Raw genomic sequence first — 12563 nt, forward strand, 5'->3', positions numbered from 1 at the left:
CACAACCCATGCAAGGAAGATAATTCCGCAAACAGCTGCAACTGCAGGTTTTCAAACAGAGATGGCGACAAAGAGGCAAAACGTACTGACTGCAGCTTTAATTATTTATAAGCCTGAGGGATGAACTAGAGTTAAATTCAACAAGAAAAAGAGTAAAACACAAATGAGATTTAAGGCACTTTTGCTTGTGGATGAAAAATTTTGCACATAAAATAAAGAAAGTAACATATTCAAGAGATGATGATTTTGGGTTTCCGTAATAACAAAATAATATATTTAAGGATAAAAGTATGGGACACATTAGTAGGGTTAAAAATATAACTTAAATCAACCCAAAATGTATTGGTTATCCTACAATCACAAATCATAAATCATAAATAGGCAGCTGTTTCATCAACAAGACCACAAAATGAGCAAGTTTCATCAATATCAAGATATTTACAGATAGATGAATTGAACCTGACACTCATACCTTTTGCTTTTAAGTTGTTGCGTGTGTTATTACGTTGAAGGTTACATGATAACATCAACATGGCGGATGATGTCCAGATCGGATTGCCATCATAGAGGCAATGCCATAAGTTCATTTATGTCATTAGACATTTTAAAGAGTGACAGTAAATGATCAACCTTACTACAACTCTGTCTTCATTGGCTATGGTTTAACTTGGTGTTTAATTTCGGTGGTTAGTTTCGACACACTGCACGAGAACACTACAGTGAAAAGGCAGTGTTTGATGATGAAGTGATTAAGATGGCAGCAAGCAGGAAGTTGTCTGTGGGCAGCACTAGAAGTGGCAAGTCATCCGCATCATCGGCGAGTACCCAGGCCAGAGATGAAGACACCAAAGTGAGAGTGTCATATGCCATCCAAGAGGCTAAACTGAAAATGGAAAAGGCCGCAAGAGAAGCTCAAAATTAGCTGGAAACAGTAAGATTAGACACTAATTTGGAAGTGTTTACGCTACCATGAGAAGCTGATGCAGCCGCAGTGGAGGCACAATTGCTGGAAGATGCTGAATTAGCAATGCATACTGCAGCTGAAAGAGGAGGATCTGAATCAGAGAAAGTTTAAATTGAACGTACCAGTGAATATGTCAATTCTCAAATCAACCTTCAGAGTCATTCTCCCTTTCCACTCTTATCAGTCTTACCTGTCGCTCTGACTCACATAACAGCTTCGAAACATGGAGTCCACCTGTGAAAGACATTTCACGTACACAGTCTATCAACAACAAGCCGAAGTCTGAGAAGGCTGATAGTATGCACTTACCTGCAATAAACCTATCTGATCTGTCTGCAGGTGCAATGAAGTCTGAAGTTGGGAGGACAAGCCCCATCATGAATGCGCATGCTAAGTCATATGTTCCTCGATACATTCCTCCAGCTAGCACGCCACCTCAGACAGAGCCTTTGGCACAGTATTTAGCACGACAAGACCTGTTAGTTCAAGACTGTACCAATTTGATCATAAGCCCGATAATTATTGGTAATAGTATTCCTCATTCACCAATGCAGATCGTGAAGTTCACCTCACAGCAACCCAGGAATTGGACCTCATAACTAAATGGCTGGGAAAGGAATCTGGGGAAATGGAGAAGCGCATCCGCTCAGTGTATGTCAGCAACCCCAATCTCGCTTTACAAAAAGAATGGAAAAGAGTGCTATGCTGCAGCAGAAATCACTGAAATGTCACTGTTTCAATGGTTGGGCAGTTATGCTAAGATTTCAGCTAAAGATCACACCAAATTACGTGAACTCTGGGATTTGCTTATGGAAATCCAAAGTGCTAAAGAAGATGGTTATCTTACAGGTCTGTCATACCTCGACACTTCACGTGGAATCACACCAAGTTTAGATGTAGCGCTTACTCTCTGGCCAATATGGACCCAGACTCTGGATATTTGTGTTTTACCAGCACACAACAGGTAAGTTGCATGAATTAATATGAAACAATGAAAAAAATTCACTAATGTAATTGTGGTTTCTAAATCTTGTTGTCACTCTTTTTTTTGTTTTTGTAGATCTCATAAAACCTTTCCCTTGGTTTCCAACAAGGTACGTTCATATACTTCTCTTTGTTAGTTCACTTTACCTCAGCATTTAATTCACTCTAATGAGGTCGAATATGAACACTTATATCACCTATGTTAACTTTTTTTTTCTTTAAATCAATCAGTACTCAAGTATCAAAACCCAATTAATATACAACCACAGTTGTCAACACAATGGAAAATCAACACTTCTCAATGAAGTATAATAGATATCCTTCTATTTCAACCCTCAATTGTTCAGTCTTTCAAGAAAAACAGTTCTTTGAATAGTCTTTTATATGTTGACGAGGAAAAGAAGAAGAAAAAAGTCATTCAATTTCCTGCTTTTCGCAGAGTTCAGAAAACTGTCTTTTTTTCACAGAAAATCCAAGAACAGACTCAAGGGGGGGGGGGGGCCAAATCCAGAATACAGGCTCCAGAACATCTTGTTACATCAGACAGAGGACATCAATCGAACATGAAAAGGGGGAGAACAAACAAATAACCTGACCTTGAATAGACAATGTCATAAAACAATCATCAATATCTTCATTGTAACAACATACAATAAAGTTTTAACTCATGAAAGTAAATTAATCACCATAAATCACACATTTCTTTCACACAGAACTTGAATATCCTGAATATATGTACATGCATTCTTCAATTACAGAATACCTTCTCCATATATTCAATGTCTGTGATTGTTGTTTTTCCACAAAACACACTCATTACTATATGACTGATTGCTTCTCGACACGCAATTGATTACACAGTTAGATGTTATTTACCAAATGCAGCATTACACATTTTTTTACATACATAAATCAATCTCACAGATTTAATTTCTGTAGATTTTTCTCTTACACATTATTAACAATTTGATTTGTAACTATTAACAAGGCAAATTGACTTACCAAGGAGATCGCTAAACTCACAGAAAATTCCAGAGAGGTGTAGGTGTATTGCTTCCCCTTTACATCCCTCTTTTTACCACAAATCCTTCGACAGAATTAATCTTGAAAAAATGCAGAACATTCAAAAACAAACTCCTTGACAACAGAAAGGTGTAAGGGAAACAGTTCAATTTAGCTCAAAGGGAATCATTTAAGATTTTTAAAGGGAATTTGGACAGAATCACGTTTTTACGGCTGATCACTGAGACGGCCAGCGATTCATGACCAAATCTTAGATTGTCTGATTCGGTCTGATATCCTACAAAGGCCTTCCTCAAAGAGAAAGGAATATGTTTCAAATGCTGTTCTTTCGGTTTCTCACCTCACCAAAGAATGCAAGTCTTCATTGAAATGTGCTGAATGTGTCCTTTAAATTTCATTTATATGATATTAGACGTTAAAGACCATTATATTAGTAATGATTTTGGTAAAAAGATGTTTGATAAGTTGTTAAAAATGGTTTGTTTACCATTGTGTACAAGCTTTCAACGATGCTAATAGCCACTGCAACTGCTACTACAGTGAGAACAGTAGTTTATGTTACAGTCATTTATAAAGGGATGTTAGTCAAGACATGGACACTGAATATTGTTGTATCGTTTTATTACAGTTTTGACCGCAGCATGTTAATGAGGAAGAGTGACAGTAAATGATTAACGTTACTACGACTCTGTCTTCACTGACTATGGTTTAACTTGGTGTTTAGTCAGAGTTTCTTATCTACAAGAAGAATAAGTGGCAGTAGTCTGTAATTGGCATTCAAACAGGGAAACCAGAATTGCTGGAACTGAGGAGATACAAAGCAAGCAGCGCTCTTTACTCCGTCATTGGTTTGCCTTCATCAGTTCCGTTTTTTTTTCTCGTGCACTCATTCGCTAAGCTCAATAGCCAATCAGAGTTCTCTTTCTCACCGATGATCTCCGCCACCAATTCAATATGTAGAATCAAATGAAAAACAACTGACAACATCTGACTAGAGCCAACTAAGTCGACCAACACTCAAAAACCACTCGATATTGCCCAACGGCTGACTGCCAGCTTGGTGTGTCCCGGGCTTAAGATCGAATGCATCTAATAATGATACACTTGTGATTTTTTTCCTTAGCTGTTTACATTCCCTCAAGACATAACCGACTGTGTTCATCTCGCCAAGATGGGTATTTTAACATATTTATCTGTTCAATGTTTAAACTGACTGTTCTGCTGAATTGCACAGTCACTTGGGTCTTTCGCAGCAATTCATCTCTCAGAAGTGTTGTGGTCTGTGGTTGCCACTGCCGGACACTTTTTGAACAATCTTACAGACCCCACCAAATTTGAATCACCACTGGATGATATGTTTGTTTTCATTTACTGCCATAGTTACTGTAATATTTCACAAAAATGATTGCTAAAATGTTCATTTATTATTTAAATGTCTTTGGGGAAACAAAATCTGTTATCCAACATGGATGTTTGACCTTAATTACTCATTCTTCATCTTAATGGACTTGACAACCCAGATAGCAAAATTCCTGAGGCCCAAATCAGGCCCACACCTGACACTTTCATCTGGCCCACATACCGCGTGGAATGATGGAACTTGGGCAGTCCGCTCCTGTTTGCCAGATTTGGGCCACGAGCAAGCCAAAAGAAGGCCCAATGTCAGCCATGGATAAACCAAATAAAGCAGAACTAGCCCAAATCTGGGCCACATTGATTCTAATTCTGACCCAGATCCAGCCCAGATCCAACACCCTGACCCAGCCCACATACTGTGAAGAATGATGGCACTTGGGCGGTCCACTCCTGTTTGCCAAATTTGGGCCCCAAGCAAGCCAAAGGAAGGCCCAATGTCAGCCATTAATAAACCAAATAAAGCAGAACTGGCCCAAATCTAGCCACATCGATTTCAATTCTGGCCCAGATCCGGCCCAGATCCAACACCTTGCTCCGGCCCACATACTGCGTGGAATAATGGCATTTGGGCAGTCCGGTTCTGTTTGCCAGATTTGGGCCTCAAGTAAGCATTAGCATTGCTGCACGTAAGCCAACCAAATAAACCAAAACTGGCCCTAATGTGGGCCACAGTTGATTTTTGAAGTTGAAGACATATTCCAATACTTTAAAAACTGTTCTTCACAAGTTTGAACTTAAAAGCTTCTCACTCAGACTCTATCTACACAGTAAGTCTGTGAGTGTCATAGCTATGCTGTGTTAAAGAGCGCACGATGAAGATGAAAGGTTATATATCAGAAGTCTTTAATCCAACAAGGGTAAATCCAAACACAATGTAGCACAGCAACATTTAAGACATGTAGACGTAAGACCAGACAAACTGAAAGTGAACATACAGGAACTTAAGTACTCAGACCAAATTAACTAGGCACACCTGAACAGAATAATACAATCAACACAACAAAGGAAAAGGTGCAAAAGGAAAACAAAGTCCTAATTAACAGAAACCATGACAGTAAGAGTACAATCATTATAGTGCACTTCTGTTTTTATGCTGCACAGTACATATATTAAAAAAACTGCCATTAAAAGTATGTTTCAAAAAATAAATAGCTGCATATGTAGCCTTCTTAAGACTCACATCCAGATCACCCTGCATCAGTTAACTGTGTTGCATCCTACTAAAAGTAGCCAAATTCTATTAGGCCATATTTACAATTTCAAGCTTCCATTTCAATTAGCCAGTGTCAAGTGTTACATCCAAGAAGTGGCCTCACTTGTCAAGTGTTACAACCAGAAGTGGTCCTTAACCGTTTTATAATATATGGGGCATATTTGCCATGTCAAATATGGGACAAGTTGGCTTACACACTGATTAGCCAATGCTGACTGTGCTGTATATTTGCCAAAAGTGGCCCAAATTGTTATTAATTATTTGGGCAATATTTGTCATTTTATATGTGGGCCACATTTGCGTCATCATATAAGGGCCACTTTAGGCTCACAGCCACATTAGCCAGTGCTCACTGTGCCATGTCTTGGCCAAAACTGGCTCAAATATGTTTGAGGATAACTGGGCCACATTTGTGGCATCATATAAGGGCCACATTAGACTCACAGCCACATTAGCCAGTGCTTACCATGCCATATCTTGGCCAAAAGTGGCCCATATACGTTTGAGGATAACTGGGCCACATTTGTGGCATCATATGCGGGCCACTTTAGGCTCACAGCTACATTAGTCAATGCTCACTGTGCCATATCTTTGCCAAAACTGGCCCAGATACGTTTTAATGTACCTGGGCCACATTTGCTGAATCATATGTGGACCACATTAGGTTTACACCCTGATTAGACTTTGTCGATAATGCCACAATTTTGCCAAAGGTGGCCCACATTTGTTTGGCACTATTTGGGCAATAATCACTGTTTACCACATGGGCCACTTTAGGGTCACATTCAGATTACACGTTACCGTCAACACCGCATCTTAACCTACAGAGGCCCATATGTGATTTGATACATTTGGGCCATTTTTGCTATTTTACATATGGGCCGCTTCAGGCTTACATCCATTTTGTCCGGGCCATAAGAAGGCCAGCAGTGCCATATCATTGCCTTAAAGGGTTAGTTCACCCAAAAATGAAAATTCTGTCATTAATTACTCCCCCTCATGTCGTTCCACACCCCTAAGACCTTCGTTCATCTTCAGAACACAAATTAAGATATTATTGATCAAATCTGATGGCTCAGAGAGGCCTCCATTGACAGCAACGCCACCCAAACTCTCAAGATCCATAAAGGTACTAAAGATGTCGTTAAAACTGTCGACGTGACTACAGTGGTTCTACAATAATTTTATGAAGCGATGAGAATACTTTTTGTGCGCAAAAACAAAACAAAAATAACGACTTTATTCAACAACCTCTTCTTAGCGCTACTCACCTGTGCAGCTTTGGCCAATAATGAGCCGGCATTCGGATTGCGTTAACTGCGTAAAGATAATGACAGGGAAGAGAAGAGATTGCTGAATAAAGTTATTATTTTTGTTTTGTTTTTGCGCACAAAATGTATTCTCGTCGCTTCATAGGCCCACATCTGCATGCTATCTGGGGTCTTGCAGAGAGTATTGTAGCGTCTGGGCCAATCAGACACACCATTTTTCATTTGATTTAATAATAAATGTTGTAATGTGAATGTCAGGGAAATACACTAAATTACTCCACTTGCTTCTTCAGTTCAAATCTTAGATCTTTATTTATTTTTAATTTTGTCTTCATTTAGAATGGAAATTTTGAAAATAAAATGCTTCACTCCAGTCAGATTCAGGAAAAACCTAAAACACACCTAAGCTCTAAACCTTATTGTGCAGAGCAGGGCCGATTCTAGGATTTCAGTTATAGTTGTGTTTAAACCCCCATGTGACCATGAGCTGAAGTGGCTCAGAGGATATTTCTTGTCTTTAGTGAGAGGGTTGTAATGTCGAATCTTACTTAACTGACAACCTTTTGAATTAAATAAATTACATTTTGTTGTTGTTGTTGTTGTTGTTGTTTTGTTTCTTAGATGAAGACCAGTAAGGGTGGATTAGGGGGACTGAGAAACAAGATAAGATGTCAGCCATTTGCTTCTCATGGCATACCATCACTTTCACCTGGTGGTGTCCCTTCATACCTAAAAAAATTGCATTTGGCTAGCAAAATACTTGGCCAACTGGGCCACCAAGTCCCGGAGCTGTTGCATTTCCTCCTCCATTTCCTAAACAAAAACTAACAAACTGAGGGGGAGAAGACAGCAAATATACAAAAACAATTAATTGCAAGTTGTGACCACCAGATCAGCTGCTATTGAGCTTTTTTTTTCTTTTTTTTTTTTACTAATCTAGCAACCAATGTTTGAATACAATAGGCCAAGACAAAAGTGGAACACTGTTCACTATCAGAAAAAAAAAAATGGTAACACTTTCTATGAAGCCCATATTTATAACACATTATAAGGGTATACTTAAGGCATTATAATGAATGCATAATGCTTTATAAAAGACCGTATAATATGTTATATCATCTTATAAATAATCATAACAACAATTATAATACATTATAATGCTTACGCATTTGTGGTTATAAGTTTTAAGATTATGATTATTTATAACACACAATGAACACCATATAAAATCTATTTTTACATTTATAATGGACTATATATCTTGACATTGTTTATTTAAGATCTTCACAGCATCTCACTACATCTTGTAAGTGGTTAGGTGTGGAGTGTTATTTGAGTGTTCATATAATCCATTGTAACTTAAGTGGATGCAACATGTTCACTGTGTTTTATAAATGATCATACTCTTAAAAGCTATAACCACAAATAGATAAATATTATAAAACATTAAAACTGTTCTTATGAATATCATAAGATAATATAACATATAAGGGTTTTTATAATGCATTATGCATTCATTATAATGCCTTAAGAATACCCTTATAATGTATTATAAATATGGGCTTCATAGAAAGTGTTACCAAAATATATATATTTTTAAATTAAATTTACATTCATTCATTCATTCTAAATGTAATTTTTTGCAGACCCAGAACACATTAGCTAGGTTATTCTGGCTAGATACTTTCTGCAAGATACAGTTTGTTGAAACAAAGCCTCAAATGAATCTAGCTGATAAAGAGTCTGGGCAGGCATTGTACTTCTGGAATATTGACAGTATCTTTAAGACAGATTACTAGTTACAATTTTGATTATTGAACAAAATAACAAAACTCGTTATTGTGGTAGTTGTGTTGACTATTATCTAATTCACATACCACCTACAATCCAGTTTAACCAGGTGCAGTCTGCACTGGTACACTGCTGTGTTATGTCAAATTAAGTAATTGCCATTCTTTTCAGTGCAAAGTCAAACATGCCTTTCTGTGTCACTGAGGCTCATTATAGGAGGCACCAGGTTCACGAACGTCAGCACTATTTGACTGGTACAATTAACATGGCATTACAAAAGTTTATTTAAAAGGAATGTTTGTCTACAGTTTGGTGTTCATGGAAGCAATAGCTGGATCAACTGTGTGTGTGTGTGTGTGTGTGTGTGTTGTGGGACATTGTGAAAAAGACATTGTGGGACATAAAATTGTCTGATAATAAATAAATAAATAACAAATTCACCTAAATAAATATAACATTATGCTCGCTTAGGACATGAAATAGAAATGAAAGTACTTAGACTTTTTTTTTATATAATATGTAACACAAACCATTTTATTTCTTAACTATGCCAGTTAAGACCACTGAACAAACAATGCCTTGCTGCACCTTCACCCTTTCTGCTCCTCTAAGGTGGAATGAGCTGTCAGCCTCCACCTGAACTGCTTGCATAAAAGCGTCTGCTAAATGCATAAATGTTTTTTCCATGTGTGAATATGCACATATGTCCATATGTTTGTAATGATAGCATGTGGATATGTTTAGGTTATATGTGGTACTATAGAAAGTTAACGTATACCTGTTTTGACATGCGCAGCTAGTACAAGGAATTTGGGGCAGTCAGAATGAGTTGACAGAGGGTTGCAGCACAGAGTGAGTGGATATTATGTTAAATCATTGCTCAGTTGTTAATAAATGAACAGAAACGGAGAACACCTGTATCGCCTCATCTTTATATGCCATCCTAACATTACAATGTACATATGTCCTCATTGTTTTTACATGTGATCTATCTTTAACTACCATACAACTGAAATATGTACTTTTAAGATCTGAGTATTAAAGTCCTAAAAAGGATAACCCTATGCTTCTTGACTGGTATTTGAATTCACCCTGTGATTTATTGTTAGTTTTTCACTGATATTAGGATGAGAGAAAGAGATGCCTGATTACACACAAATACAGAAGCCTTCAGTGTCTGACAAATAACAATTTGTAAATGCCTAAAACGTGACAAATGCCACACATGAATAATGTGAAATCACTAGTGAACTCTCAATCAAAACAAGGCCAGCACTTAGTCAGAGGCTTATATGCTGTTTTCAAAGAGGATCAGTGCTATTTTTCCAGTTCATACTGCAATGGTCCAAAGAATAATAGGAAGATCTACTGACAAATATATAACCACATCTCATACCCGCAGACCATTTCCCAAGTGTTCCTTCCCCTCTCATATGTGTGTTGCATGAAAAACGGAAAAGTCACAAGGTTGTTTTTATACAAAGCAAAACATGTACCACATATTTGTGCATATTATTGTTGGACAAATTTTTTTTTCCCCGCTCATGTGTCCTGTGATACATGGGAGTATGGGAGGAAAGACACCAGGTGACTATGAATCAAACATTGACTAAATAATACAATTCCACAGTGATAGCAGGATTTCCATTTAGGCCAACTTTGTTGACAACACATTCAGTCTCCTGGGGCATGCAGGGCTTCCTTTTTTGCCCCTGACTTGCCGTTGACCTCTACAAGGGTGAGAATTCAGCTGATTATTGAAGTGATGCAGGCCTTGAGCATGTTCAAATTAGTGCATGCAACAACAACAATAAGAAATAAATAACTCTGATTATTCAAATGAAATGACTTTCATTCTGTTCCATCAAATTACAACGGTTGCCAAAGTGTCAATATGCCTTAAGGTATCACATTAGAAGAGAGAGGAAATTATTAAAGGAAAAATGGCATCAAATCTTTTCAACAATCACGTTTAACTGACTTTTGTTTGCAACCAAGCAAACCATGGCCATAACTGGAGGCACAACACCTTGATCTGATCTTACAGAGATAGCCTGCTCTCTTTTCAGGCAGTAGTTTCAACTGTTTTATTTTTTATATTTATAGAATTATATTATAATATTATTATTATTAGACTTTATTCTCCAACAGCACAAGTGATATAACTGGATCATAATAGTCACTCACTCTCTCAGGCCCTATTTACACCTGGTTTTAAGATGAATTTTGTTAGATTGGATCACAAGTAGATGAGGGAGACACATTCCCGCTTACATCTGCTATTTTTTCTGATCTTTCAGTCTAATATTGTGAAATAATCTTGCACAATTTAGCATTTTCCACCTGTGATCGGATCGACAAAAGCACATCTTAATATTAGGTGTAAACAAGGCCTCATTCACTCATAAAGTCATATAACTTCACCTGACGTTTGTTAATAATTTGTTTTTTTTGTGCAAGAAATGAAATTAGACATCATCATAATACACATGCATCTGGGAGGCATGAAACCATCAAATACAGCGGGGATCTTCAGGATCATTGCCTCTGCTTCAGACAAGAGAGTAATAGTCAGATGAAGTGCCTCACTGAAATAGAACGCACAGCAGACTAGGATTATCTTTGAGACTCACCAACATTGCTTTCCAGATTTGCCGTTGCCTTAAGGTTTAACTTGTCAAAGGCCTGACAAAGTATTTTTCATTTAGTCTCTCCATCTCCAGACCTCCAAGTTCTGGCCAACAGCCACCATGCCCCCAGCTACCTCCCAACCTGCATCTGTGCAGGGTACGCTGGGCCAGAGAAAGCAGATACAGTCACCCTCCCCTGGCCTAGTGTGTGTAAGGAGGGCAGGGTGTTTGGGGGAGAGTGCCCTTACATCAGTACTATGATATTAGCTGACGGATGGCCTGTCCAGGGGTACTGACTGTGAGTAACAGACCGCCTTCCCCCCATACACAAGCATATGTGGTGTCAATTACAAAAAAAAAAAAAAAAGTTTTTTTTACCCACCGCCGGATGGAGAGTAAGGCTTTCTGGGCTATTGTTTTTTGGCAGGACAAGTAGGCAGCAATTCAATTTCGTATCAGCATTATGGCATTTTGATCACACTACTGTTTACTCACTTATAAACAAATAGTAAATTAGAGGCTCTATGACGAACAACAAAAGGATGATAGTAACCGGAACGATCAAACTTCTCTCTTCTGTATGAATATATGTGTATACAGTGTATACTTTGGTTGATTTTCTGATTTTCATTACGTTTCAATGTGTTTATACATAATAAACATACTACACATGTTCATTATAGTTCTGATTGGAGAAAAAAAATAGGGAAATTAATTTGTCTGCAAAGATGGAGTTCATGATAGTAAGCGCACTGACAAAGCCTGCCATAAACACATGAATCAGTAATCAGGTAATCATCTGAAAATTAGTCAGCAAGTAGCTTACATTACAAACTATTAGCTTAAATTTTAAAATATGAATTTAGAGAGGAGATGCTCACTGTTTTAGAGTGTATGAACTAAAGATAGCGACTAATAAACTAAAATTTTATACGGTATAATTCAAATGTATAATAAGGCTTATAAGGCTGTAAATATAAATCAGTTCTTAATAATGACATCAAAAAATCAAAATGATGAGGAAAAAAAAGTATCTTATCTAATAATTATATTTTTATGTCATAATTTTGACTATCTCATAATTGTTTCTGTGTCATAATTTAGACTTTTTATGTCATACTTCTGTCATAATTATATCACAATTAAAATTCACCACCACCTTTTTTCTTATGTGGCTTTAATGGGTTTTCATGGGGAAATGGGACCAAACTAGGATGAAATTATACAGACATCAACACTAGTTTAAAGCTAGTTTAGGGGTTCCAGCATTG

General features: G+C 37.4%; 1 long non-coding RNA gene across 1 annotated transcript; it reads right to left on the minus strand.

Moving 5' to 3' along the window:
* Positions 1-761: 761 nt before the first annotated feature.
* Positions 762-1270, minus strand: LOC107694090 (uncharacterized). Its single transcript, XR_001634819.1, has 3 exons — positions 1155-1270; positions 969-1055; positions 762-883 (listed from the first exon to the last, which is right to left on the minus strand). It is a non-coding gene; the product is annotated as an uncharacterized LOC107694090 (long non-coding RNA).
* Positions 1271-12563: the final 11293 nt, after the last annotated feature.

The sequence above is a fragment of the Sinocyclocheilus anshuiensis genome, unplaced genomic scaffold (assembly GCF_001515605.1).
Source record: "Sinocyclocheilus anshuiensis isolate Anshui unplaced genomic scaffold, SAMN03320099.WGS_v1.1 scaffold2408, whole genome shotgun sequence".
In the NCBI taxonomy this organism is placed as follows: Eukaryota; Metazoa; Chordata; class Actinopteri; order Cypriniformes; family Cyprinidae; genus Sinocyclocheilus; species Sinocyclocheilus anshuiensis.